General features: G+C 36.0%; 1 pseudogene; it reads left to right on the top strand.

Annotated features, from left to right (window-relative positions):
* The first annotated feature begins 6,475 nt into the window (after window positions 1-6,475).
* On the top strand, window positions 6,476-12,347 carry LOC148846274 (uncharacterized; annotated as a pseudogene).
* The last annotated feature ends 66 nt before the right edge of the window (window positions 12,348-12,413 follow it).

The following is a 12,413-nucleotide window of genomic DNA, read 5'->3' as shown; positions in this document are numbered from 1 at the left end:
GGAAATCTTTAGGTTGGGTTAGAATTAAGGTTGAGGTTCCATAGCTTTTTTTGTATAGGGTTAACATCAACCTAACCTAACTTGGCCTAACTTGCACCCCTTTTCTCATATATAAACCAAATTGAATTCAGGTAGGGGTGTTAATCCTAATATGATCGAATAAGAATATGATAGATCCGAATTCAATCTAATGTCTAATGGATCAAGCAAACATATTGATTCCAATTCAATTTGTTTATATATCCAGATCTTTGATTTGATGAAAATCTAAGTAAATTCATATAAAACTATGATACATTTATAAAATTAAATATAAAACAATACATGGTTTTGAAAACCAGATAGGACTAGATGACCTAGGAACTAGTCATGGCTCCACATCTGGTTCTAGACCCCAAAACCATCCCACTGGTTTAGACTGGATAGTCAAATCGTTTGACTCAAGAACTGGTGGCCAAAGTGGTTTCATTTCTAAATCGGTTTTTAAAACCATGGTATATCTATAATAATATTTATCTAAATACCACATCTTACTTAATTCTAAAGAATTTTGATACTAAAAAGTAAGGGTAAATTTCTTAAACTACCCTTATGGTTTAGCTAATTGACTAATTTACCCTTACTATTTACATATTGTCTTAAAGCTACCCTTAAGTTTTTTAACAATTGACTAAATCCTCCCCTACCATTAATTTTCCATCATATGTAACATCACGTGAAAAATACTTTTTTGAAAATTCTAAAAATACCCTTTGTTTGTAAGGTTTATGTTTTCTATGATCACAACCATAGCCACCACCACCACCACGACTATATCCACCACTTTCACAACACTATCGTATCTATTGACACTGCCATAACCATTGGCACTCCTGCAAAATCCTTTGCCCCCCTCCCCCCCCCCCCCCCCCCGCTTCCTTTGAACTGTGCCTGGTTGGCAGTGATGTTTCGGTCGGTCTCACTATCGCTGATGATCTTTGATTCCAGAATTTCGCCAAGAAAGGGAGGGCGCTAGAGAGTTTTGGTTGGGCATAAGAGAGGAAGTAGAGGGATGACCCTTCTTTATAGGAGTAGAAAGAAGGGAGAGACCACCAGTTACAATGATGACGATGTGCTCTTAGACTGAAACAAGGGAGGTGAGATGGAAGGGGGGATGAAGGAGAGAGAGAGGGAGAGGGAAAACTGTCCACTATCGGGAGGTGAGATCGTTTCTCTCAACTACTAATTCAAGGCGAATTAAAATACCAACTGTCCACTATCAGCTAGAGTCCCTGAGTAGAGACTGGAAGCCCTCTTGAGAGACTAAAATACCAACTGTCCACCATTTTCTTCTCTGAAATAAAATAATAGCCGTAGGGACTGAAAGCCCTCTCGAGAGATTGATCATTGGTGGCTCACGCGAGACCATTGGGCACCTTTGCTTCCTTCGACATTCCACACAAGTATACCTCCCCTTGTTAAATTGTTTAGAAATTAGAATTCCCAAAATCAATTTCAAGGGAGAGGAGGCCATTGGCTTTTTTGGAGGTGGCACAAGTGGTGGAAGGTTTGTTTACAAGAGAGAGACGGAGATACCTACCTATAGGATGAGGGTATACTTTAGGATCCATGAACTTTCCTTCCTATGTGGGATAATAACTGGAACAATGATTGTCCTAGGGTTTTCGAGTAGGTGGACTTGGGTGGTTGTCTCTGTTGTACCGATTGTCCTAGGCTTCAAGTTCAAGGGCAAGGGTAAGGGAAATGATTTTCCTCCATACTCAGTGACTGTGAGGCTAAGGGCGTTGAGTGGACGGTGTAAGCAGGGAGGTAAGGCTACGTACAGGGCCTCCTTGAAGGACAGGGGAAAGTCAGGAGCAGGAGATAAGCCAAAGGCTAGGGTGAATAAAATGATAGAATGATGATCTCGTTATGAGTTGGACCCCTATTTATAGGGAGAGATCCCGAGGTCCCAAAAGGAATGAGCCAAAAGTGTTTGATTTCCTTTTGTCTAAGGATTCTCATAATACATGTGTGCTACTTCCTTTTGTGAGCCTTTTAAATTGATGTGGTGCGAATGACGTCACCACTTATCTCGCATGTCCTCTCCAAACCTATGAGGCATCCCGTTACGTGCGTTATTAATGATGCACATGTTTCTTTTACTCATTTCTAACCTGTGATGAGCTTGAGCTCATCACGGTTGTGCGATGGCTTTAAGCTCATCGCAAATCTACGCGGGTTTTGAGCTCGTCACAACTCATTTCGGGTCATGAGCTCATCGCATTTTTACATGAGTTCTGAGCTCATCGCAGATCTGTGCCGAGTTCTAGACTCATCGCAAGCATTCATGTTGTATTGGTTTAGCACCTTCTATGCTCTGTTGGTCTAGGTGACCATCATACACAACATTAGTCCCCCTACTTATTGGTAAGTGGGAGCTTACCGATAAGCATTTCTGTCACTGGGTTTGCTTTGGAGGTTTGTGGTAGAACAAAGAGAATGGGGGACTGCGGAAGACGTGGTGGCACCTCAATTCTTTTGTGTTGGGTCTGGTCATTGTTCTTGTTCTTTATGAGATGTGCATAAAGAATTTTTAATTTGGGTGTGTTATTATCTTCCCTGCTTATTGATAAGTGTGAGCTTATCGATAAGCATTCTTGCATTCGATTTAGTAGGGCTGTTTGGATGAGAATCAGGAGTATTTATTTGGAGTTAACTTTTCATTCTCTCTATAATTCAGCCCGCCCGAGCCCGAGCCCGGCCCGACCAACGGGCCTACAACTTGGGCCCAAGACCAGCCCTAATAAAAAGCCCGAAGCCCAAGCCCGAGCCCAAGCCCAACCTAATAAAAAAATTAGAAAATTTCCCTATTCAATAATCAATATAAATCAGAACTTATTTACATTAAAAAAATAAATAAATTCAAAATTTATTTATATTAAAAATATATATAAAGAAGGGAAAGAGGATGTGGAGAAGAAGAATTTGGTTGGAAAAAGAAGGGAAAGAGGTGAAAAAAAGAGGGGTATTCAACTAGGGTTTTTAAGTTTATTTATAGGTCGGGCCGAGCTATTTTGGCAAATCCCGAGCCCGGCATGAATTTATTGCAAGTCGGGCTTTTTGGCCTGAGGTTAATCCCGCGGGCCTATGTACCTGTTCAAGCCCGTTCGTGGACCGGGTCGGCCCGTCGGGCCACCCAACCCATGAACAGGTCTATCGTTGAGTCTATGAGGTTGTCCATATTCGGCAAAGGGAACTCATCCTTGGGGCAGGCTTTGTTCAATTCTCTGAAGTCGACACAACACCTAGGGTAGGGGTGGGAGAAGTTGGTGTGCTAATTTTGTTCTAATAACCGAAAAATAGTGTGTTAGAACTTGGATACTAACCTTAGTTGTCCATTTGTCTTTTTTACTAGAACCATGTTGGCTAGCCACTATGGGTGTGCGTTGGGCTTGATGAAGCCTACTTTTAAAAGTCGTTCAACTTCCTCTTTGAATTTTAGATTTATTTCTGGTTTGAAGATCCTCTGTGATTGTTTCACAGGTTTGAATTTCGGATCTATGCATAGTGAATGTTTGACGAGGGCCAAGTCCAATCCTGGCATTTGGTCGTATGACTAAGCAAAGACATCTTGAAACTCTATGAAAGAAAACACAGTTTAGCTTGAGCTCATCGTGGTTGTGTGATGGCTTTAAGCTCATCGCAAGTCCGCGTGGATCTTGAGCTTGCCACAACTCATTTTGGGTCATGTGCTCATCGCATTTCTATGCGAGTTCCGAGCTTATCGCAAATGTGTGCTGAGTTCTAGACTCATCGCAGGAATTCATGTTGTATTGGTTTAGCACCTTCTATGCTCTAATGGTCTAGGTGACCATCATACACCTACAGACGGTAATCGTAAGCTTGAGGACTATCAAATTCAAGGGCAAGGGAGCAATGGAGGTTGAAGCTAGTACAAACGAGATTGGAGAGGGGTCTGCCATCACATAAACCAAGGGCGAGGAAGCCATCGGTTTTTCTGGAGTGGCACAAGAGATTAAGGATTCTCAACAATAGTGATGGCGGCACCCTTCTTCGCTAAGAAGTAGGTGGTGCAGACGTGATGACTCCACCACTACACACCACCATTCTCTGCTGCTGCTATGGCTACCATTGTCACCACTTTTGAGGTTTGAGTCTGTTTCAATTTGAAAATTTTTATGAGAATAATAGGTAAAATAGTCTTTTTCATCATTCCATTACCAAACGTTGATGACAAGAGGATGTAATCAATTGTCAAAAAACTCAGAGGTAGATTAAGACAATATGTAAACAATAAGGATAGAGTTAGTCAATTAGCTAAACTATAAGGGTAGTTTAAGAAAAAAGTAATTGAATTGAATCTAATTCTAATAGATGGGACCAAACAATATCCAAATTAAATCCAAATTCAATTATGATTAAACGGATCTTCCAATCCAACTTAAACACACTGATTTAAATCTGATCCAATTGTAGAGGAATCTAATCACACATTAGAAATATTGTGTTGTTGGTTCCATTGGGATAACACATAACACAATACATCTTAATTTATAAGACCAGAAATATTTTCATCATCAGTGTTTGATAAGATTTTCTGCTAATAAGTAGTAAAAGAAAGGGAACACGGTTTTTTTGGCTAAATAAATGATATATATTAGGAAACTGAAATAAAAGTTTTACAAAAAGACATGCCAATGCAATATGGGTTATGTCTAATCAATCTAACTACTCCAAGTTGCACCGCAATGAGAGTGGCCAAATTTTGTTTTAATTTTTATTATCTTTGAATAGAATTTAATTTTTATTATCTTTGAATTTTTTGTTTTTTAAAATACCAATGCAATATGGCTTAGGATTGCAACTTGGGTGGGCGGGCCCAACCCAACCCAAGTCCTTACACAGTTTGGTCCTGAATTTTCAAGTTATGGATTAGGCTTGGGCCTAGCCTAAACTTGGGTGAGGATCTTGGGTAGCCCAAGCCCACCTGAATATATACAGACATGATATTTCCACCAATACAAACTTTTAAAACTTGGTCTTAATTGGAATATTCTAGAATGATTGTTAGTTGGATGCAGATATCATGATATTGCTCATGCGAAAGGAAGGTTAAGTAAATACTCGTAACCCTAGTAATGAATATTGGAATTCTGCCTTAGAATCAAATTCCACCACCGTTCATGTTTCCAAACTTGGTAAAGGCGCTAGGTCATGGAATTCTTCTTAACAAACTTGCTTAACCAAATTTATGACAGAATCAATACTCATTGCCTTGGAAAATGATGGGATTGAAATTGAGTGGTTAAGAAATCTCTTGATTGATATTTTTTTATCTGAGACATCAGTTCCCTCTATTTCACTACATTGTGACAGCCATATATGTTGTTATTCCTCAAATAATGACCTACAATGGAGACATTAAATTAAGATATAATGTAACAAAAAGTTAATGCTTTTTGATGGGGAAAGGACATAGCTAATCCTTTAGTAAAAGCAATGTCAGCCAATGAAATTGTAATAGGATTGAAGTCATCATAGATCCTTTCTAGTAGGCTTTCCTAGTAACCATCCTACCTTTTCCTTTTCCTCTACCCCCATCTTCTCCCTTTCCTCCTTTGTTAATGAATAATGGCTGACGATAACCTCTTGCAACATCTATCCCGACTTCATGTACCCAAGAGAAAGATGATGAACTCCCTAGTGAAGCATGGCAAACAATCCTAATATTTAAAGTTCACACAAACAAGGCCATTAATATTGTAGGACTAAAAGAAATGATTGCAAGAGCATGGAAGGTTCCTCTCAACAATCAGGGAGTTCATTGAGAATACTTTCACTTTCAGGGGGCGTTCTCTCTTTTTGGATTTTGAAAGGAGGGAAAGTAGGTCAACGGGATTTTGGCTCCCATTGACCAAGAATCCCATGTTCTTTTTTCAGATTAATATGAGGACTAGGAAAAGTTTATTTTCATAGGTACCATCTTCTAGGTGGGTAAATAGCTTTCCCATCTGTGGAAAAGTTTCCAATACTTGAATGGGACAAAAACACTTATTTTAATAATGGATTTTTATGGCTAAAATGGTTATTTACTTTTTTACTTAAGAAATAAAAGAACATGGGTAAATAAATTTATCTGGGTTTTCCAAGGAAAATTTACCCATGTAATTATATTTACAGATAAATAACTCACCGAAAAGTGGACCTTCCGGTTTTGCAAAAAGCGGTTATAGTACATGGCCATATGATTATACATTTACCCATTCTGACCTCTGGGTTCACCTCCTGGGTTTTCCAATAGTGTACCTTAATGCTAATGTTGCTTATAAGGTTGGCTCTGAGATTGGGAAACCATACCGCCCTAACTTAAAGAAGTTGATAAATGGTCTAAGTTTCTAGATTGAAGATCCTTGTTAACATCTCAGATCCACTCATTCAATTGGTACCTTTCAAACTTTTAAATGGAGAAACGATGCCCATTACTGTTCAGTATGAAAAGCTACCAAGATACTGTACGTTTTGTGCTTGGCATGAAAAGCAATTCTGGAGGTATGTAGATTGGACGGAACAAAAAGCATTCAACTCTCTATCTTGTATTCATCAAACGCATGTTATCCATGCATCCATCATTAACCTACTAGAGCTGATTTTGTCGGAGTATATGACCATTCTCAAAAAGAATTTTGACAACAGGTTTGTAATGAGATCCTTCTTGTTGCTTCTTACATTCACAACCTGTGGTGCCTCATGGGAGATTTGAACACCATAACTGGGGCAGATGAGAAACAAAGGGGCCATAAGTGGACTTTAATCAAATTAGAAATTTTAATCAACTGGCTGAGATGTGTGATTTAATTGATTTTGGTTTTTGTAGACCACCTTTGCTCTGCGTCCTGGTAGGGGTGAGCATTGTTCGGTTAAAACCAAAAAATCGAATCAAAATATTCGGTTTCAGTTTGTTTGATTTGGTTTTTTCGGTTCGGTTATTTGGTTTTAAAGATTAAAAATTCGATTAATCGAATATAATATATATTATTAATATGTAAAACATAATATATTATAATATGTATATAATATACATTAACATATATATATATATATATTATAATATACATAAGTATATTAATATATGTAATATAATATTAATAAAATCTGATTTCAACCAAAATATCTGAAAACCAAACTGAAAAATTCGACTTTGATTTTTTCAATTTTTTCATAATTTAGTTTTAGTTCAGTTTTTAATTGAATAAACCGAATGCTCACCCTTACATTCTAGACTGCTCACTTCCACATTAAGCACCTAATAGTGGGTAGAAGTAATCATCGACCAATAGCTCTATCTACTTAGGGTATAGAAATTGCTCAAAAATACATCTCAAAATTGTAGCAATATGGACCAAGATGAATAATTTCAAATCAATGGTGAGATATTCTAGAATGATCCATTCGGCAATTTCAAGGGCAAATATATAAATTGCAAGAGTAAGTTGTTTGAATGGAGTCATCCCACATAGCCAGATTTTGCTAGAGATATAAAAGAAGTCTGAAGCTCAATATGATGTGGTTAAGGAAACTAAGCCTAAACATGAACTTGGTAATGGTGACTGAACCTCTGGTTTGATTCCATAGCAAATTACAAATGATATAAACATTGCTCTTTCTAAACCTCTTCCTCAATCGAGGAGGTGAAGATGGCACTGATTTCTATAGGTCCATTAAGGATAAATCAGGGAACAAATTAGTGAGATTTGTCTAAGGCATTTTCCAATACCTAGAGAACATTGAAGAAGTTAATGACAAAATCCCCAATAAGGGGATAGTTGACCTAGTGGACGATTTGGGACCCATCAGATTGACAAATGTCCTTTATATGGTTGTAACTAAAATCATTGGTCATTCACATGGATAGTTTATGCACTCTCTTATTATTCTATTTCATAATGCATTCTCCCCTGGATGTTAGACTAAGGACTACAGGAGACTGTGCACACTATATATGAGGAAACAAAAAGGGAAGAAGGGTAGTTTTATGTTGAAGTTAAAACTTTCTAAGGCATAGGATAAGATTGAATGGCTTTCCTTCTATGGAATTATTTACAATTTAGAGGCTTCTTCAATTCACCCAATTTTGTTCTCTTATTAAAGCTTATATCTCAATGGGTTATTTGATATTGTTGAATGGTGAGCAAACTAAAAGAGGATTGAGGCAAGGATGCTCTCTTTATTTGGATCTACCGTCTAGATTACTGATTTACAAGATGGACACTAACTCTATCTATGGCTTCAAATTAGCTCATAACTGCCTTAGAATATATCAACCATTTGGTGTTTGCTGATGACATCTTGGTTTTTGGCAAAAGTTCAGAGTAGGAAGTACTCATGGTAAAGAATGCATTATTTTTCTTTGGATTATGTTTGAGTTAGGAAATTAATCTCACAAAATCTTCCATCCACTTCATCAATAACACCATTCGGAGGGAGAGGTTGAAGCTGACTGATATCTTGGGTGTCAAGATTATGAATGGGAGAGAGATTTACGTGTGTGCCGTACTATTGTTGAACCATGGTAAACCCTCTACTTGGCAACTTCTTGTGGACAAGTGTAAAAATAAGCTAAAAACCTAGAAGGCTACTTGCTTATCCCGTGCGGAAAGAGAGGTGCTTATCAAGTCCACTCTTTTACGAGCTATTTAAGATCGGCTTGGCGTGGTTTCAACCGAGCTCGGCTCGTGAGGCTTGAATATATATATATATATATATATTGTGTTTGTATAATAAAATTATAGAAAATAATATATATTTAATAAAAATATTATAATTCTTAATTTTTTAAATATCAAATAAAAAATATTTTTTATATAATTTTTTTTTTATTTTTATAAAACATTTTTTTTCAAATCGAGCTCGAGCTCAAGATTCTAGTTCGACCGAACTCAAACTCAAGCCTTATCTTACCTTGGCGAGCTGAGCTCAAGCCTCGTAATATTCGGCTTGGCTCGACTAGATCGAATCCACCCCTACTCACAACCATTACCTCTTATTTTATAGCCACTTAATCAGCCCCACAATCAATCAATGCAAAAATTAAGTAATAGCTAAAGACATATGGTGGGGTTTCAATCAAGGACAGAATCACATTTACCTATAAGCATGGCACAAATTCATCCGCAACAAGGATCTTGGCGGGTTAGGGATTGAAGATGTTACCATTAAAAATAAAGCTTTTGTCATGGGACTTTCTTGTAGATTCTAAAGGAATAGAATTGCCTATGGGCCCAACATTTGTATAAAAAATACGTAGGATCTCAAAACTCATTTTGGGGCACTTAAAAGAAAAAGAAAGCTTTTGACTATGCCATTTGGTGCAACATGTTGAAGATTAAAGATGATGACTTGTTAAGGGGCTCAAGATGACTTATTGCAGACGGATGACACGTTAATATCTATGTACTCTCCCCCATGATCCTAACTAACATTCTCTAAAGGTTGTAGTGCTAATCAACCATGCCAATGGAAATTGGAATTCTGAATCTATTCACTCCATGTTTGATGTAGATGTTGCAACCCGTATCCTACAAACTGAGTTGCCTTCTCTTCCCCATTCCAACCCAGATAGGTTGTGTTGGACCTTAACGCCACATGGAAATTTTACATGTTCTTCTGGCCATAAAATGCTTACTTACACATGGAGTTTAACAATGTCACTTGAAGGCAATTTTGGAATTTTATTGAGCTCCTTCCTTGGATTTTATATTCCATTGTCTTAATGAATGCAAAGCTGGCTAAGAACTCATATATATAGAGGGGGGGTGGTTGGGCTTTGGTCCCTTATGAATTTTAGTAAAATTCTAGTGGGTACACGTACAGGCCTATAGAGTACAAGTGTAAATTTTGTTTTTTCTTTTACAAAATAAAAGAAAAAGAAAAAAAATAAAACTGCCCTGCTAAGCCCACCCACTTATAATATATTAAAATTAAAGAAGACTAAGAAATAAAAAACACATTAAAAACTAAAGCCCTTTGAAGAAATTTTGGATATGGAAGGTTGGAACAAACGAACAACGGTGGAACCACCGAACTTTGAAGTTTCAATAGTGGATCACCGATTATTTATTTTTTGTGATCAATGGAGTTTGTATTTTTTACTATTTTTTTTATTATTTTCTTGTCATTGTGTAGACCTTGGAAAGTTAGAATACAAGTTGCAGTCTTGTTCTTGCAGATTTAGAAGTACTTATTTGTATAACTTTAAATTTTTTTATTTTTGTTTTATTTATTAATATATTTTTTATTATTTTCTCAATATAAGAGTCATTAATTTAAATGAACGAATGAGGGACCATTTTCAAAAGTTAACAGGTATAGGCCCCATATATTCGACAAAAGGCCCAAAGGAGACTTGTGCCCATGCATGCAGGTCGCGGCCGCGTGGGCACACCATGCCTTGCGTGTGCAATGCATAGGCATGCGCCCGTCCATTGCCCAACCCACCCACCAAGCCCCTACCCAACCCACTTGGCCTAGGCAACCCCACCTCCTTGTTATTAACAAGGATAAAAAATGAAGACTCAATTATTTTTTCATTAGAAATTTTAAAAAAAGGAAAAACTAATTAAAAAAAAAAGAAAATATATAAAACCTCAATGTATTAAACATCACAAGGGAACGTCAATTGAAATTTGAAAACAATAGAAATTAGATAAACACTTAAAGATAATGTAAAACCATTTTCTTAACATCTAACACCATTTTCTATTTACACAAATTTCCATTCTATCCTTATAATATGTTAATTCGTTATTTCTATATTCAAATTTTTATATATTTAAAATAAAATACCCTTATTTAGTTGTTCTTTATCTAATTCATTAATTCCAACCATTGATTCAGATTTTCATATGTTATTTGTATTGTAGATTTATAGTCATGCTTAATTGTTTCTGATATTATACTCTTTTTATTCTATAGCATAATGTGCTAGTATTTCAATTATAAAAATTTAGTCAATAGTAATGAATTGATTTATATGTTCTTTAAGCTAAGACATCCTTAAGAGAAAAACAATTGATTCATTGAAAGAAAGAAATGTTGATAACTTACATTCACAAGAGTCAAAATCTAGTGAACCAACTTCTGCATCTAATTTTAATATAACTCTCGAGCAACCACCTACCAATCACAATTATTTAATTTCAAGAGTTAAACAAGAAAATGTGGATATTGTTTCTTTAATTTGTGATTTAGGATTACAACCATAAATTTTAGACAATCCGGTTAATCAACAAGATAAAATTCGAAGGTCATACATTAAGTTTGGGTCATATCAATTTCTTCAATATGAGTATCCATTATCTAGTTTTGAAAGCCATCCTTGTCGATTTTGCTTTGAATGATTGAAAAGTTTTCCTTGGTCAAAACATTCCCTTACAAAAGATGATGCATTTTGTTTTCCATGCTAGCTTTTTGCAAAGAAACCAATTGGAAAAGTTGTATCAAATACATTCACTATTAAAGGATTTAGAAATTGGAGAAAAGTTAATAGTGGCAAAGATTGTGATTTCTTAAATTATATGGGAAAGATGTTAATTCAACCCACAACTATGTTGTTAGATGTTATGAGAATTTAAGAAACCAATCATGTTAATATTGAAAAGGTGATATAGAAGCAATCTCCAAAACAAGTTTTGAATAATCAATTATGTCTGAAAACTTCAATAGATGTTGTTCGATGGCTAGCATTTTAGGCATGTGCTTTTAGAGGACATGATAAACATCCAAATTCAAGAAATCAATGTAATTTTCTTGAAATGATCAAACTTTTGGCATCAAACAATGAACAAGTGAGTGAATTCTTGGAAAATGCTCCACAAAATGTTAAATGCACCTCACTAACAATTCAAAAGGAAATTTTGCATATTTTTGGTAGAAATATGCAAAATGCAATTCGTAAGGAAATTAGAAATGCAAAATTTTGCTTAATCGTTGATAAATCTCAAGATGAATGTAGAAGAGAGCAAATGGCCATTGTTGTGAGATTTGTTGATGGAGATGGATATATATGAGAGAGGTTCTTAGATTTAGTACATGTTAAAGATACAACTGCCTTAACTCTTAAAGAAGATGTTTCATCTGTTTTATCTTGTCATAACCTCAATATTCAAAATATTCGAGGTCAAGGGTATGATGGAGCTAGCAATATGCGTGGAAAATGAAATGACCTACAAGTTTTATTTCTTAAAAATTGTCCTTATGCATATTATGTGTACTACTTTGTTCATCAATTGCAACTGGCTCTTATTATTGCATTTAGAGAAATAGCTAAGGTTCACACATTCTTTTAGAACCTAACTTTTATAGTTAACATTGTACGTTTAATTACAATTGATGATCTTGAAATTGAAAGAGAG

This window comes from Nelumbo lutea, chromosome 7 (assembly GCF_056320005.1).
Source record: "Nelumbo lutea isolate HS-2025 chromosome 7, American lotus-T2T, whole genome shotgun sequence".
Classification (NCBI taxonomy): domain Eukaryota; kingdom Viridiplantae; phylum Streptophyta; class Magnoliopsida; order Proteales; family Nelumbonaceae; genus Nelumbo; species Nelumbo lutea.
The sequence above is the reverse complement of the archived record's forward strand: the minus strand, read 5'-3'. Positions and strand labels throughout refer to the sequence as shown.